The following is a 14602-nucleotide window of genomic DNA, read 5'->3' on the forward strand; positions in this document are numbered from 1 at the left end:
AGAAACCTGCCTCAAGCGAGGGCTGGGGCATAGTCAAAGCTAGGAACGCCTAGGTTCTAGGGACACAGCTCTGAAGCAACACGCAGATTCTTAATGCTGTTTCTAGGTTTTCAGACTCTGTCCCAACTATCTGCCGTGACCAGCACTGCCAGCCCTGTGCTGTGCTGTCCACTAGTCTTGTGTTCCAAGTGGGCAGTGGGCCATGGTAAGGGACTCCCCAATGTTGACAACCACCATGTGTGGGGCACCTGCCTGTCAGGCACTTCACCATGCTGTATCACTTAATCCTCAGCAGACCTGCCAGGTGAGCAGTACTGATAGGATCCCCATTTATAGAAATAGAGGCCAGGGTCACCCAACCTGGTGGAACTGCAATTCAAACTCAAGTCTGACTGGGCATGGTGGCTCACATCTGTCATCCCAAGTATTCAGGAGGCTGAGGCAGAAGGACTGCTGTGATGGGCTACATAGTGAGCTCCAGGCCATTCTGTCTCAAAAAAAAAAACAATTAATGCAGATGAGGGCTTGCCACCAAGCCTAACAATCTGAATTCAATCTCCAGGATCCACATGGTGAAAGGAGAGAACCCACTCCCTCAGATTGTCCTTTAATCTCTACATATACACTGTGGCATGTAGACCCACACACATGCATGTAAACAGGTGATAGATAGATGATGATAGATGATAGATAGATAGATAGATAGATAGATAGATAGATAGATAGATAGATGGGATAGATGATGGGGGGAAGGGAAGGGGAGGGAGGAAAGGAGATAGATGAAGATAGATAGATGATAGATAGATGATAGATAGATAGATAGATAGATAGATAGATAGATAGATGATAGATGATAGATAGATAGATAGATAGAGAGATAGATAGATAGATAGATAGATCGATAGATAGATAGATGATAGATAGATGATAGACAGATAGATTAGATCTAGAATTTTTTTCTTAAAAAGAGCAAAAGAAGGATCTGGAGTGATGGCTCAGTGGATAAGAGCACTTGCTGCTCTTGCAGAGGATCCAGGTTCAGTTCCCAGCACCCACATGGTAGCTAACAACCATCTGTTAACTCCACTTCCAGAGAATCTGATGCCCTCTTCTGACTTCTCAGGTACCGCATGCACGTGGTGGTGCACTTACATGGATACAAGCAAAACACTCATACACGTAAAATTAAAAAATAATTTTAAAAACTTATTTTAAAGAAAAAAAAAGAGCAAAGAAAATAAAACAAACCAAATCTGTCACACTCTGAAAATGGCCCTCATGGCTGCCACTACCCGCCTCCCCTGTCACACCAGAATGGACACTGTGCTCCCAGCTCCAAGGGAAGTCACTTGGAAGGGAGCGAAGCCCAGTCAGTGATTGGAGCTTCCCCTCCCTGTAACATCAGCTGGCAGCCTCTGAAGTGAACCTCTTCCTCTAGATTCTCCCACTAAACTCTACCTGTCAATCAGGCATCAAAACCTCATGCCTTGGGGATAAGAATTGACTTCGGAACCCTCCTGTATTAAAATAAAAATCCTACTGAAGGTAGAAAAGACCCAGGACAGCAGGGAGGTCCAGCTGCCTGCATACAATAGGGAAAAGTGTATACGAAAGAGAGGGAAGCATAGAAGGTAAATTGTGCCATCAAATTCAGTGATTTTATGGCCTGAAACAATGATGTCAGGGACAATGACCTTCCCAGGGCACCCCTTCCAACAGTCGTACCTCATTGTTTGCATCCAGCAGATACCAAATAAATGCTAGTTATTCTAGTAATCGTAGGAGTTACCCTAAGAAATGCAAACTAAAATTATTATCCCATTTTACAGCCCAGGAAACTGAAGCCCAAAGAGATTGTAAGTAGCTCAAACCTGATAGTGGATCAGAGCAAAACCAGCTCAGTTGAGATGAAGGTCCTGTCACCTTCAGAGCTGTCATGGTAGGTAGGAAGAGGAGAGTGAGGACAGGAGCCAAGAGGAAACCCACAGTGCCTTGGACTCTTCAGGGGGCTTTGCAAGGCAGCCCACAAATGGGGTTCCCACAGCAGCAGGTGGGCACCAAGCAGGCCAGACCGGATAGGGCTGGCACCAACTCTGGCAGGGGTGGAGGTGCCAGCTCTCACCCGCCAGCCAGCCAGCCAGCTGGAGAAGCTTAATTAGAATTCCTCAGCCCTCCAACCCATTTCCTTCCTGGCATAGAGGACAGCTAATGGCCTCTGTCGCCTGCTGCCGGAGTGAGGTGGGCAGTCTGGCAGCTTCAGGCTGAACTGGGAGTGGGGGTAACCTCAGACAAGCCCAGGATCATGCCTGTCCCCTGCCTTGGAGTGGGGAGCAGCCCCCACTCCTCATGTGACTTGATGTTTCCCCAAGTCAGAGTCCATCTGTTTGACTGTCTATCCAGCCCCCAAAGGCCCAGGGGTTGTTGAGTGTGGATAGACAGACACAGGCTGTGGGAAGCGTCAGTGATTAATGGGTGATGAAAACCAGACTCTGGCAGGATGGGGGTGGAAACAGAGAGGCAGAGAGAGGCTGTCTGTTTCATGCTTGGCTCAGCTTTGCGTCCATAATGGGGGTGGGGAAGACAGCTGAGGGTAGTGCCTGGCCCTGCTCCAAAGTTCCAGCCCATGTGGAAGACTGAGGTCTTTAAGGATGGCTACCAGCACCTCTGCCCTCAAGGAAGCCCTGAGGGGAACCAGCTTTGCCCCCAAGCCCCGGGGACCAGCAGTTGCCCTCAAACACCGTCTTTCTTAGCATCTTCCCTCATCCTCAGGTACACACACCTCATCTCTTCATCTTCCTCACATGGGACAGACCCCAGAACTCCCATCAACCTTTACTTCCCAAATACATGACAACTCCCATGGCTTATACACAACCCTAAACTCTGTCCCCAAGATCTGCCCAACCCAACCTTCACCTTGACAACTCTGGAAAGTTTAAAAAGATTCCCCACCAGAGAAACATTAGCAGCAAAAGCTACATCTGAGAGCATATAGATGAAACCCCAACATTGCTAACAATCAAGACTAGAGAAACCAGGCAGGGGTGGGACCTGCACAGGGCTGCCCATGGGCCCTGCAAACAAACCCTGGGGATCTCTAAAGCCTCACTCTCCTCTCCTGCATGTTAGACTGGCACATTGGCCTGCCTATCCTCATGTCTGGGACACTACTGTCACCCCTGAGTGGTCTCCTTTCATTCACACTGAGCTGCAAGAGTCTTCTAGAGCTTTCTCCCCCAGCATATCCCCAGGGCCATGGGATCTAGCCAGGGAAGGCCTGAAAGAAGGAACTGGCTACAGATAGAAGTGGCTTTGGGTGGGAGAACATGAAGGCAGGCAGATGCTGAGTGAAGACTTTTGGTTCTGGCTGGTCAGGCCCACCTATCATGAGAATGAAAATTATTTTCCACTTGTCAAAAGAAGATTTCCCCTGGATGTGGTGGCACAAGCCCGTAATCTCCATACTCAGGAGGCTAAGACGGGTAGTATAGAGAGTTCGAGGCTAGCCTGATCTGCTTAGCAAGACCCTGTCTCAAAAAACCAAAAATAAACTCTGTGTTGTGATAAGGCAGTCAGGTAAGCATAGAAATACTGTCTCCTTCCCTACCAGGCAGTTACGTGTGTTAGAAACGGTCTATCTGAAGAAACCAAGGCTGGGAAAGGTTATCCACCCTACCTCCTCTAGCGGAAAATGGCAGAGAGATTCCCAGGTCTGGCCAACACAAACCCTAGTGTTCTGAAACCCCACCCTGCAAGGGGCTGGAGAGAGAACTATATACCATCTGGGAAGAGTTAGAGATTTCCAGAGCGGGTCTGATGTGGAAATGAGAAAGTCTTCGTTAGAGTTTTTTAATCAGTAAAGCAGAAACATAAACTTCTTCTTTGCAAATATCTCTCTTCCCAAGAGATACCTGATCATGTGCCCATCAATTTGTTAAGGACACAAGTACACACTTTTGTTTTTTAATTTTTATTAAATGTGTGTGTGTGTGTGTGTGTGTGTGTGTGTGTTGTACATGTGCTACATATGGAGGTCAGAGAGAAACCTGTGGGAGTTGTTTCTCACCTTCTACCATGTGACTGCTGGGGAGTGAACTCAGATTGTCAGACTTTACAGCAAATGCCTTTGCCCACTGGCCATCTCACTGGCCCAAATGCACAATTTTAAACATCCCTGTCCTCATGGATCAGAGAATGTTTGGGGTTGGAGTGGGGGAGGGGTGAACTTTATAGCGTCTTGGATCCCAGTTCCAATCTCTTCCCTTCTCAGAGCCCAGACTTGTCATCTGAGAGGAAGAGGGAGGCTGAGGTCACTGCCCTTCTCCTGTTTCTGCTCAGAGCATCCCCAGGGAGGTGGTAGGGCTGGGGCAGCCTTGCACCCTGCAGGCTGTGGTCTGGGAGCAGCTGCGGGTGGTTCTTAAAAAAGGGGAATGTGAGATGCTGAGGGGCCCCACCCTGGGGGCGGGGGACAAGGTACCCTTGGCCAGAGCCCAGTGTCTGTAGTTCATTTGTGGCTATGGTAGGAGATGTCTTTGTGAGGCAAAGAACTCTGGAACAAGCTTGGCCCAGGCCAGAGCCCCAACCAGATACCTGCAAACCATCCTTGGCCCCACGTGTGCAGTGAGAGTCACAGACCTCCCCACTAAAGCCCTTTTAGGGGGCAAGGAGAAAGTGGGGAATGTTTGGCTTCTACCACTGTACGACAAATTCCCTCAAAATTAGCAGCTTGAACAACACCTGTTAGTTATTTCACAACTCCACAGATCAAAATCCAGGTGAGCCCAGCTGGATTGTCTTCTTGCAAGGCCAAGCAATCAAGGATTCAGCTGCCAAGACTGTTTTCTAAAAGCTCTGAGAGAGAATACAGGCCCCAGTGTACTCTACCGTGGCAGACCAATTCCTACAGCTGTAGGATGAAGGGCACTGCCTCCCTGCTGCCTGCTAGCTCCCAGTAGCTGCCCTCTGCAAGGGTCTGATCATGGGCCCCTCCATCTTCAAGTCACCATCGAATCCCTGCACTGGAAATCTATGCTCTGCAGTCAGCTAGAGACCCTCTATTTCCAAGGGGCTGGTGGGATGAGAGTTGGCACCCTTTCATGAGCGCACAGTTGCTAATTTATAATCTTAATTACGTCTTTGGAATCCCTTTTTGTCATCTGATATCCCAGAGTCATGGGCCCTGAGATCTCATCCTGTTCCAGGATCAGGATAACAAATCTTGGGAATCCTAGTGAGGATCCTGGCACCTCAAAGCGCTGGCATCCTGCAGTGCTGGACCAGGACTCTTCTACCCCAGAACTCAGAAGAGAGGACAGTCCCTTGCTCTCCTCTTGGGTTTGCCTCTGGGCTTTCCATGACCTGAGAAGGTGCCTGCCTCAGCACCCCTGGGACATTGCCTCCTTCCAGACCTGCAACCACGCCATCCCCCAAGTCCTTGCCTGGGCTCTGCTCTTCCTTTACACACCCTCAGCAGTGTATGACTACGTGCCCTCCCAGCCATCCCCACTCACCTATTCCCTTCCCACTTTTGGAGCCTGGCACCAACCAGCCCTCTTTTTCTCCCTTACCCTAGTGGGCACCTACCAGGCTATGTGTCCCACACCCTGCGGTGACAGCCTGAATGAAGTCTGTTTTGCACCCTGCTCTATTCCCAACACCCAGTTCAGTGCCAGGAGTGTGGCAGATGCTCTGACAGGCCTACATTGTGGTTTCTCCGGGTTTCTGTATCTGTGGGGTCCATCTTCTACCCCAAACTAGAACGCACGTCACCACCACCCTCTCAGCAAGTTAAGCCCAGGTTCTTCTCACCCTCAGGCTAGAGACAAAGCAAGGTTTAGTATGCAGTCCAGTGAGGTGAAACACTGCCACCCTCCCTGTCTGGCCCCATTTCACATCTCACAAACACAAACACACACACACACACACACACACACACACACACACCACACACTGCACTTTCTCTGTTCCCCTTGGCCTATGGCTGGGAGGGCAAGAGCCACCACCCCACAGCCTCCATCCCTCGACATACCTGGGACACCCTTAGCTGACCTCTAGAGGTTTACTCTGCTGGCCTTGATCTCTTCTCATTTCATCCCTGAATTTAGGCTTGTGTTCTCTCCCCATGGTCCACCCACTTCCTCTTGGGAGCCCTGCCGAGGACAGTGTGGTTTGAAGAACGTTCTAATCCCAGCCCCAAAGTTCTAAGAGAGAAATGACTAAAAGCCCTGGAATGCAGAGCCTGCCGCTTCCTGCAAGACATTCTGAATGAAACACGTAACCCACAGCTGCAGCAGTGCAAGGAGCTGCTGAGGGATGCCATCCGGACCCCAAGCAGGGCTGTGAGCAGTCAAGCAGCTCTTGACTTTGGCCCAAGCTCCAATGCCCTTGGTGCCCACCTTCCTGCTCTCCTTCAGGAACCAAGCCCAACACACCAAGAGAGTTTCTGTTGATCTTATTCCAATGCTCCCCAGGCCCCAGATCTGTCTCTTTGGCTGGAAGGGAGAAGAAGATGACATTCCCACATACCTAGCAATCCCCAAGAACTTCCAGGACCCCACTTCTCTGCCATCTCAGGAGCAGAAGGTGAGCAGTTCCCAACACAGTCCTCATGCAGAAACTCAACCCCAAGCCACGCAAGTTCAAAGTGGAAAGATGCAGCTACCCATGGCTGCTCTAGGGATCTGGGGTACAGGAGAGAGCACAATGGAGTGCAGAGGCCCTCAATGAAGGAACTGCTAAAGCCCACTCACCATGAAGCAGAGCAACACGCTTTCAGCATCTTTAGGGAAACAGAAGACACACTCTTTGGAAGGTACAGCTCCATGAAGTGTTACGGACATACCCCCATCTGCTTAAAGTCCAAAATAGCTCCAGAATGCCCCAAGAGGTTCCCTGAAGACCCTTCCCACAGACATCACCCATCTCCCGCTAGGTAACCACACTTACAGATTTCTCTTGCACCATTTAGTTTTGCCTGGTTTTGAACCTCACTTACATGAAATGGAAATAGTATGGGTTCTTGAGCCTGGTTCATTTTGTTCCATATCCTGGGCCTACCTCTGGACTTTCCATGATCTGAGAGGGAGTCCTGCTTCTGCCCCCACCCCAGGACATGGCCTCCTGTTCATCATGACTATTCTTCCGCAGTTTCAGCCACGCCATCCCCCAGGTCCTTGCCTGGACTCTGCTCTTTCTTCACGTTCCCTTAGTGCTGTATACCTACGCAACCTTGTAGAAAATGCCAACCCCCTACTCCCTTTCCACCACAGACAAACTAACTGATTATACCCCAGGTGCATAGGATGTCCACTTAACATTGAACCCATTTGAATGATAAGGAAATTAGTTAAATCAGCAGTTTATTGCCACACAATCTGGGTATGGACAGATCAACTCAGAAGCAGTAGGCCTAAGAGAAGCCATTCACAGAAGAGTTTTGTTTAGTTAACAATACCTATTGAATATTGCTATATACCTTCTATATTCCAGGCTCTGTCCTAGGCATTACTGTGTGTGTGTGTGTGTGTGTGTGTGTGTGTGTGTGTACGTACGTGCGCACGCATGTGTGTGCATGCCATAGCATGCATGTGGGGGTCAGAGGACAACTTTTTGGAAGTTGGTTCTCACCTTTTACCTTCTTTAAGGCAGGGTCTCTCTTTTACTTAAACCATGATGCATACCCCAGGCTAGCTGGCCCGTGAACTTTAAGGGCGAGTCTCCTGCCTCAGCCACCCTCACTTTATACTACTACAGAGTACTGATATTGCAGATGCATGCCACTGCATCAGGCTTTTTACGTGAGTTCCAGGGGTCTGAACTCAGGTCATCGGGCTTATACAGCGAGAGCTTCTACCCACTGAACCATCTCCCAAGGCTGGCACTTATTTCTTAATAATCCACCACTTTATAATTAAACACCCTTGGGCCAACAAGATTGCTGAGTAGGTAGAGACCCTTTCAGACAGGCCATATGACTTGAGTTTAATCCCTGGGTCCCACAAGGTGGCAAGAGAGAACTGACTTCCAAGAGCTGTCCTCTAACCTCCATACATGCACTGTGCATATGCACATGTACACACATACACACACACACACACAAATAATTTTTAAAATAAATGTTAAAAAAGCACCCTAATGCCAGGCGTGGTGGCACATGCCTTTAATCTCAGCCCCCAGGAGGCAGAGGGAAGTAGATCTCTGTGAGATCGAGGACAGCCTCGTCCACATAGTGACTTCCAGGTGGGCTGGGACTAGGGAGACCCTTTCAAAAAAAAAAACACACCCTAAATTCAATGACTTAAAATGAACCACAACACACATTATCTCTCTGGCTTTGTAAGTTGCTGAGCAGTTCTACAGATTTCACTAAGGCAGGAGTATCTCTCGTACTGCTGGAGCCAGATGACAGCTGCTGATACCCAGGATTTTGACTGGACTCAGCAAGTCAAGATGGCCTTCATAGGTCTGGCATGCTTGCCAGGACTCTGGCAGGCCAGGTTGAGCCCAGAAGAAGGGTTTCTGGGATTCCCCACCTCCACACATTCTCAAGGCCTCTCTCTCTCCATGTGGCCTTCCCAGTCTCCACTCCATATATATTTCTTCAGGAAAGTAACCAGACTTCCTATAGAATAGTTCACAGCTCCCAAAAGTGCAAAAGTAGAAGGCACTGTGCCTTATTAAAGCAGGGGCCTGCCACAGTCAGCACCACTTTGGCCATACTCTGTTAGGTAAGGGGAGTCACGGCCCAGACCAGTTCAGGGAGGGGAAGGGGGATCTATGAGGAAGCAGTTTCAGGAGTCATGATTCACCAGGGACTATCTTTGGAGACTAGTTTCTATTCCTCTAAAATAATATGGTTCTTTTTAAAAAGTATTTTTTATTGATTCTTCGAGAATTTCATCCACTGTATTTTGATCACTGTATTAGTTACTTTTCTGTTGTTGTGATAAGGCACCATGACCAAGGGAAATTTGAGAAGGAAAAATTTATTTGACTTATGGTCCCAAAAGAGTAAGAGTCCATGGTGGTGGGAAGGCATGACAGCAGAGGTGTTGAGAACAGAAAGCTGAGTGATCACATCTTCAAGCAGGCACAGGGAGCAGAGAGTCTGACAAGGCTGAAGAACTCTCAAAGCCCACCCCCAGTGACGTGCTTCCTCCAGCAAGACCGCACCTCCTGACACCTCCCAAAACAGTGCCACAAACTGGGGACAAAATACTTTAATACTTAGAACCTATGGGGGAACACTTATTCAAACCACCATGTTCACATTCAGATCCCCCCCCCCCCTGCATAAAGTTCTTTTTGTTATTCAACAGATATTCACTGCTGGGCACAAGCAAGTTCTTTTCTTTTCTTTTCTTTTCTTTTCTTTTTAGTTTTCTGAAACAGGGTCTCATGTAGTCCAGACTGATTTGAAACTTGCTATGTAGCCAAGGCTGGTTTTGAACTTCTGACACTCTTGACTCTATTTCCCAAGTGCTAGGACTATAGGCAAGTACCATCACACCCAGTTTCTTTTTTCTTCTCATTTTTGAAACTGGTACTTGCTGTGTAACCCAGACTGGCCCCAAACTTGGGGTAGTCCTGTCCCCTCAGCTTCGCAAGTAGTGAGATAAAGGCTTGTTCCACCATGCCCAGCTAGCAAGTTTCTTCTTAAACAGAGTGTGCTTAAACTAAATATCACTTCTCATGAACTCTTCAACAAGGCAGCATTAGTTTTTTTTGAAGCAGGGTTTCATGTAGCCCAGACTAGCTTCAGACTCACAGAAATCCTCCTGCCTCAGCCTCCTGGGATTACAGTGCTGGAATTATAGGTATTAGCCACTACACCCAGCTCTTTCTGAGATTTATATAAAGGTCTTATCATTTCACTCAGTTTTATTTTTGCCCTGGAGTCTTTTTATATTTTGACCATATTTCTCCATTTGTAGAGGCTGAAAATAAGAAACAGAGCCCTTGGCTCTTTTATATTTTCTATAAATTTTGCTTGAAAGTCAGTTTCCTTTTTAATTCATTTTTCTCCATCCTTGTCAAATGCAACTAAATAATCCAATCAACACTTCCAAAAGTCTACTTAAAAGTCTCCTTAGCCCAGTTGGGCATGACCCATAACTGCAATGCCAAGTATTTGAGAGGCGGAGGCAGGAGGGTCAAGAGTTCAAGTCTGGATTACTTAGCAAAATTCTATCAAAACAAATTCTTGCCGGGCATGGTGGTGTATGCCTTCCCTGCCTTTAATCCCAACACTCAGGAGGCAGAGGCAGGTGGATCTCTGTGAGTTCCAGGCCAGTCTGGCCTCCATAGTGAGTTCCAGGCCAGCTGGGACTACAGGAGACCTTGTCTCAAAGAACAAAAACACAGAAAAACCCAACAAACTCTTCTTGGCCCATACCCTTAATTCCTCAGGTACATTTTCTGTGGTCTACATCACTTTAAATGACAATGTTGTTAAATATTCTACTATCTAATAAAGGTTCTCTTTTCTCCTGGTCCCAAAAACATTTCCTTCACTCTCCTTGAAGCCCTTGCCAGCAGCCTCCTTGAAGGCCATCAGGTTTCCAATAATAATAACAGACCTTCAAAGCATGAGAACGTCTGCCCACATCCCAGCCCTAAAGCCATAATTAGATTTTGTTATGGCAGCAGTCTACTGCCAGGTAACAGAAAACTCTGTGTCGGCTGTCTATTGCATCCTAACAGACCAGCCCTAAACAGTGGGTTTAAACAATAACAATCATGTCTTTTGTCCAGGAATTTAGTTGACTGGGCTGGGGTGGTGGTTCTCACTAGGGGTCTCTGGAGTTTACAGTCCATCCAGGCAGGAGTTGTTTCTTCACTCACATGTTGGGGGCTCCAGCCAGGAAGACTCAGGCAGCTCAGGCTGGGTGACCAGGGCTGGGTGACAAGGGCTGCTCAGGTGTTTCTCTAGGATGCCTGGTAACTGACTAGCTTTCATGGCAGCTGAGGGCTCCCAGCATAATTGTCCCCAAAGGAGTCATTCAAAGCCACATGAATTTTCGAGCTGAGCCTCAGAAGATGCTATTTCACTTTCACTACATCTTTCAGCATGCCCAAAGCCCCATCCAGGTTGAAAAAGAGAGGACATAGATCTCATTTCTTTTTCTTTTTTCTTTTCTTAATTTTTATTTACATGTATATGTCTGTGTCTGTGTTGTTCATCAGAAATTGAAGAATCAGGGCTGGTGGAACATACCTGTAATCCTAGCAATTGGAAAGCTGAGGTCGGAGAATCAGGAGTTCAAGGCTAGCCTTAGTCACACTGAGTTGGAGACCATTATGAGTTTGAGACTCTGTCTCAAAAAAACCCTGCAACAATCTTTTATATTCTTCTTTCTTTTTTTCTTTCTTGAAAAGGGGTCTCTCTGTAGCCCCAGATGGCCTGGAACTCACTATGTAGACTAGGCTGGCCTTGATCTTACAGAGATCAGCCTGCCTCTGCCTCCTGAGTGCTGGAATTAAAGGCATGCACCACCATACCTGGTAATACTTTATATTCTAAGAAGCACTTGAAGCAGACTCTTGTCAGAATGCAAGTGGCAGGCAGGTAGGGTCAACTTGAATGGTCATGCAGCCTGTTCATTGTACAAAGGGGCCTGGACACAGAAAAAGCCTGAAATGAGGTCTCCTGAAACCCAGCCCCACATTCCACCCGCCAACCCTTCGTCCTGGTAAAGGGCTGTGTCTGCCACAGCCAAGAAACAGTTTTTTTCTAATTTGCCCACCCAGAAAGGGGGGATCCTTTTTCTGTTTCAATAAAGATACCATATTATGAGCAGCTTCACAGGGGAGGGCTATAGCACAAGCCATAGAAATCAACCCTGACAAATAATTATAACAAATTTATTAAATTTCCAGAAAACAGTTGGACAATCGAGCCTCTGGGAAAGCCAAAGCCATGACAGGTCCAAGGCTCTAAGCATCTGGAGTCAGTGCCTGACCTCATTAGAACATTTGCATTAAAGCAACCATGCCAACAGTTCCCAGTCTCCACCTCAGTTCAACATTCCACAGTCCTGAGAGGAAAAGCCGCGCGTGTGTGTGTGTGTGTGTGTGTGTGTGTGTGTGTGTGTGTGTGTGTTGCTCATGGGCAGGGGGCACATACCACAGTGAGCCAGTGAAGTCAGTGGGGAAGCTCAGGTGTCAGTCCTCACCTCCACCTTACCTGAGGCAGGGTCTCTTATTCACCGAATATGCCACCATAGCTGACCTGCAAGAATCTGCAGATTTTCCTGAATCTATCTCCCATTTCTCTGTAGGAATGCTGGGATTACAGATATGCCCTACTGCATCTGGCTTTACATGAGTTCTGGGGATCCAAACTCCACTCCTCAAGTACTTTATTCACTGAGCCATCTCCTCCTCCTCCCCTGCCCCCAGAGGAAGAATCCAGTTGGCCCAGCTTGGTTGTAATGATTCTTCCCAACCAATCAGCTTCAGCCAGAGCTGAGAAAAGTCACAGAATACAGAGTCTATACCAGCGATATAGTAACATAATCTAGTGGGCATCAGAGTGGGCATCCCAGAGAAAAGTTTCCTATTGTTAGCTGTGTAGTCCTCCGAGAGCTGCCTACAGAAGTTCCATGTGCTTCTCCAGGAAGGCCAAGAGCTCATAGATGATTGTCCCACAACGTCCTGGGAGGCTGACCTGACATTTGCCACTCACTGAAGATCTTGTGTATCAATGCTCTTAGCATTCATAGAAAGGCAAGCTCTTCCCCTTTTGGGGACTGTCACAGAAGACAAGAGCGCAGAGGACAACTGGTAATCAGAGATGAATGGGGAGGCAAAGTCACAAAATTGGTTTGCAGTATTATATGTATGTGTGTGCACCCATGTGGCGGCCACAGGGTGACACTAAATATCTTCCTCTACCACTGTCTGGGTCTATCATTGAACTTGAAGCTCACTGTTTGGGCCAGGCTGGCTGGACGATAAGCGCCAGGGATCCTCCTGTCTCTGCATCAGGTAAGTGAGGCCATTCCCAGATTTTTAATGTGGGTGCTAGGGATTCAGACTTAGTTCCTCATGCTTGCCCAGTAAGCACTCTTACCCACTGAGCCATCTTCCCAGCCCAGTTTGCAGTATCTTGATTGGTACCTTCTTAGAATATTCTTTAAACACTATGATAAATTTTAAATGTGCAAAACTGAACTAACCAAAATCTTTATAGCTGCCCCCCACAGTAATATATACTAACGTTTCACCATTGCTTTGGATACCTTCTCTCTTTTATTTATTTATTTAGGATTATTTTTTATTTTTTGTTTTTTGAGACAGTGTCTCCCTGTAGCCCCAGCTGGCCTGAAACTCACTATGTAGACCAGGCTGGTCTCCGTTTCACAGAGCTCTTCCTGTCTCTGCCTCCTGAGTGCTAAGATTAAAGGTGTGAAGGAGTGTGCCACCCAACAGTTTATCTCTTTTAAAGACTTTGCAGCTACAGGCAACTCCTGCCCTGTATCCTTCTCCCTCGCACCCACCCAGAGAGAGTTGTTCAAATGTGGTTAGTGACACTTCCCAGTGTGGTCTTCATTGTGGTGTGTGGTGCTGGGAATTAAACCCAGGACCTTGCTCATGCTAGGTAAGCACTCTTCCCTGAACTATATCCCCTAGCCCTCCAGGGGAGATTTTAGAATTTTGACTTCAACCCTTTCTTCCTATCACGACATGAGTTAACCAACCTTAATAGCATTCTGTTGTTTTATTCATTCGCCACCCAAGGACCCCCACCCCTAAATTAAGCAGCCACATAAACATGTTTGACATCACATCTTTGGATACTGTCTTAGTTACTTTTCTGTTGCTGTGATAAAATATCCTGACAAAAGCAACATAAGGAAGGAAGGGTTATTTTGGCTCACAGTTCAAGGGTACAATCCTGGTGGGGAAGCCCTGGAGGCAGGAGCTAGAGACAGCATTACATCTTCAGTCAGGAAGCAGACAGCAACAATTGTTCCTGATCAGCTAACTTTCACCTTTTCATGCAGTCCAGAACCCAAGCTAGGGGGAATAATGTTACCTACTTTTACGGTGGAGCTTCCCACCTCAGTTAACCTATTCAAAAGAATCTTTCACAGGTACGTCCAAAGGCTAACCTGATCTAAAGACTCTCACTGTCAAGTTAACAATCAACACTAACATCACAGGCATGTTCCCTTAAAATATAGATTTCCTTTCTCTGTGTGTGGAATTTTAGTTTCCATAAATGACATCAAGCTGTAGATTGCACTCTGTGCCTTGCCTTTAGTTAGCACCATGTTTTTAGGGTCCACCACTTTATCTGGTGCACATCTAATTAATTGTGCACCCCACCTGTTTGATTTATTCCACTCATTCCATTCCCAAAGTAAGGTGAAAGAGATGATTAACACAGAGCTTATCCTTGAGAAGCCATCTCAGGATGGAAGTGGGCCACTCCCCTCCCCTCAATTTCATATATGCACACATGTTCACATACCATGCCCCTTCATTTGAGGCAGCCGCATAAGCTAGGAATTCTATCAGAAAGCCTGCCCTGGAATTCCAATATTATTCAATCCAAGCCCTTGCCTCCTCTAGGAAGTCCCTTTCTGACCACCTCATG

General features: G+C 47.3%; 1 long non-coding RNA gene across 1 annotated transcript in view; it reads right to left on the reverse strand.

Moving 5' to 3' along the window:
* Nucleotides 1–6157, reverse strand: part of LOC108490995 — a 59787-nt gene extending 53630 nt beyond the window's left edge. The window contains exon 1 of the long non-coding RNA XR_001872503.2: nt 6029–6157. This is a non-coding gene — a long non-coding RNA (uncharacterized LOC108490995). The remainder of the gene's footprint in view (nt 1–6028) is intronic.
* Nucleotides 6158–14602: the final 8445 nt, after the last annotated feature.

The sequence above is a fragment of the Nannospalax galili genome, unplaced genomic scaffold, assembly GCF_000622305.1.
Source record: "Nannospalax galili isolate Female #2095 unplaced genomic scaffold, S.galili_v1.0 scaffold257, whole genome shotgun sequence".
Lineage (NCBI taxonomy): Eukaryota > Metazoa > Chordata > Mammalia > Rodentia > Spalacidae > Nannospalax > Nannospalax galili.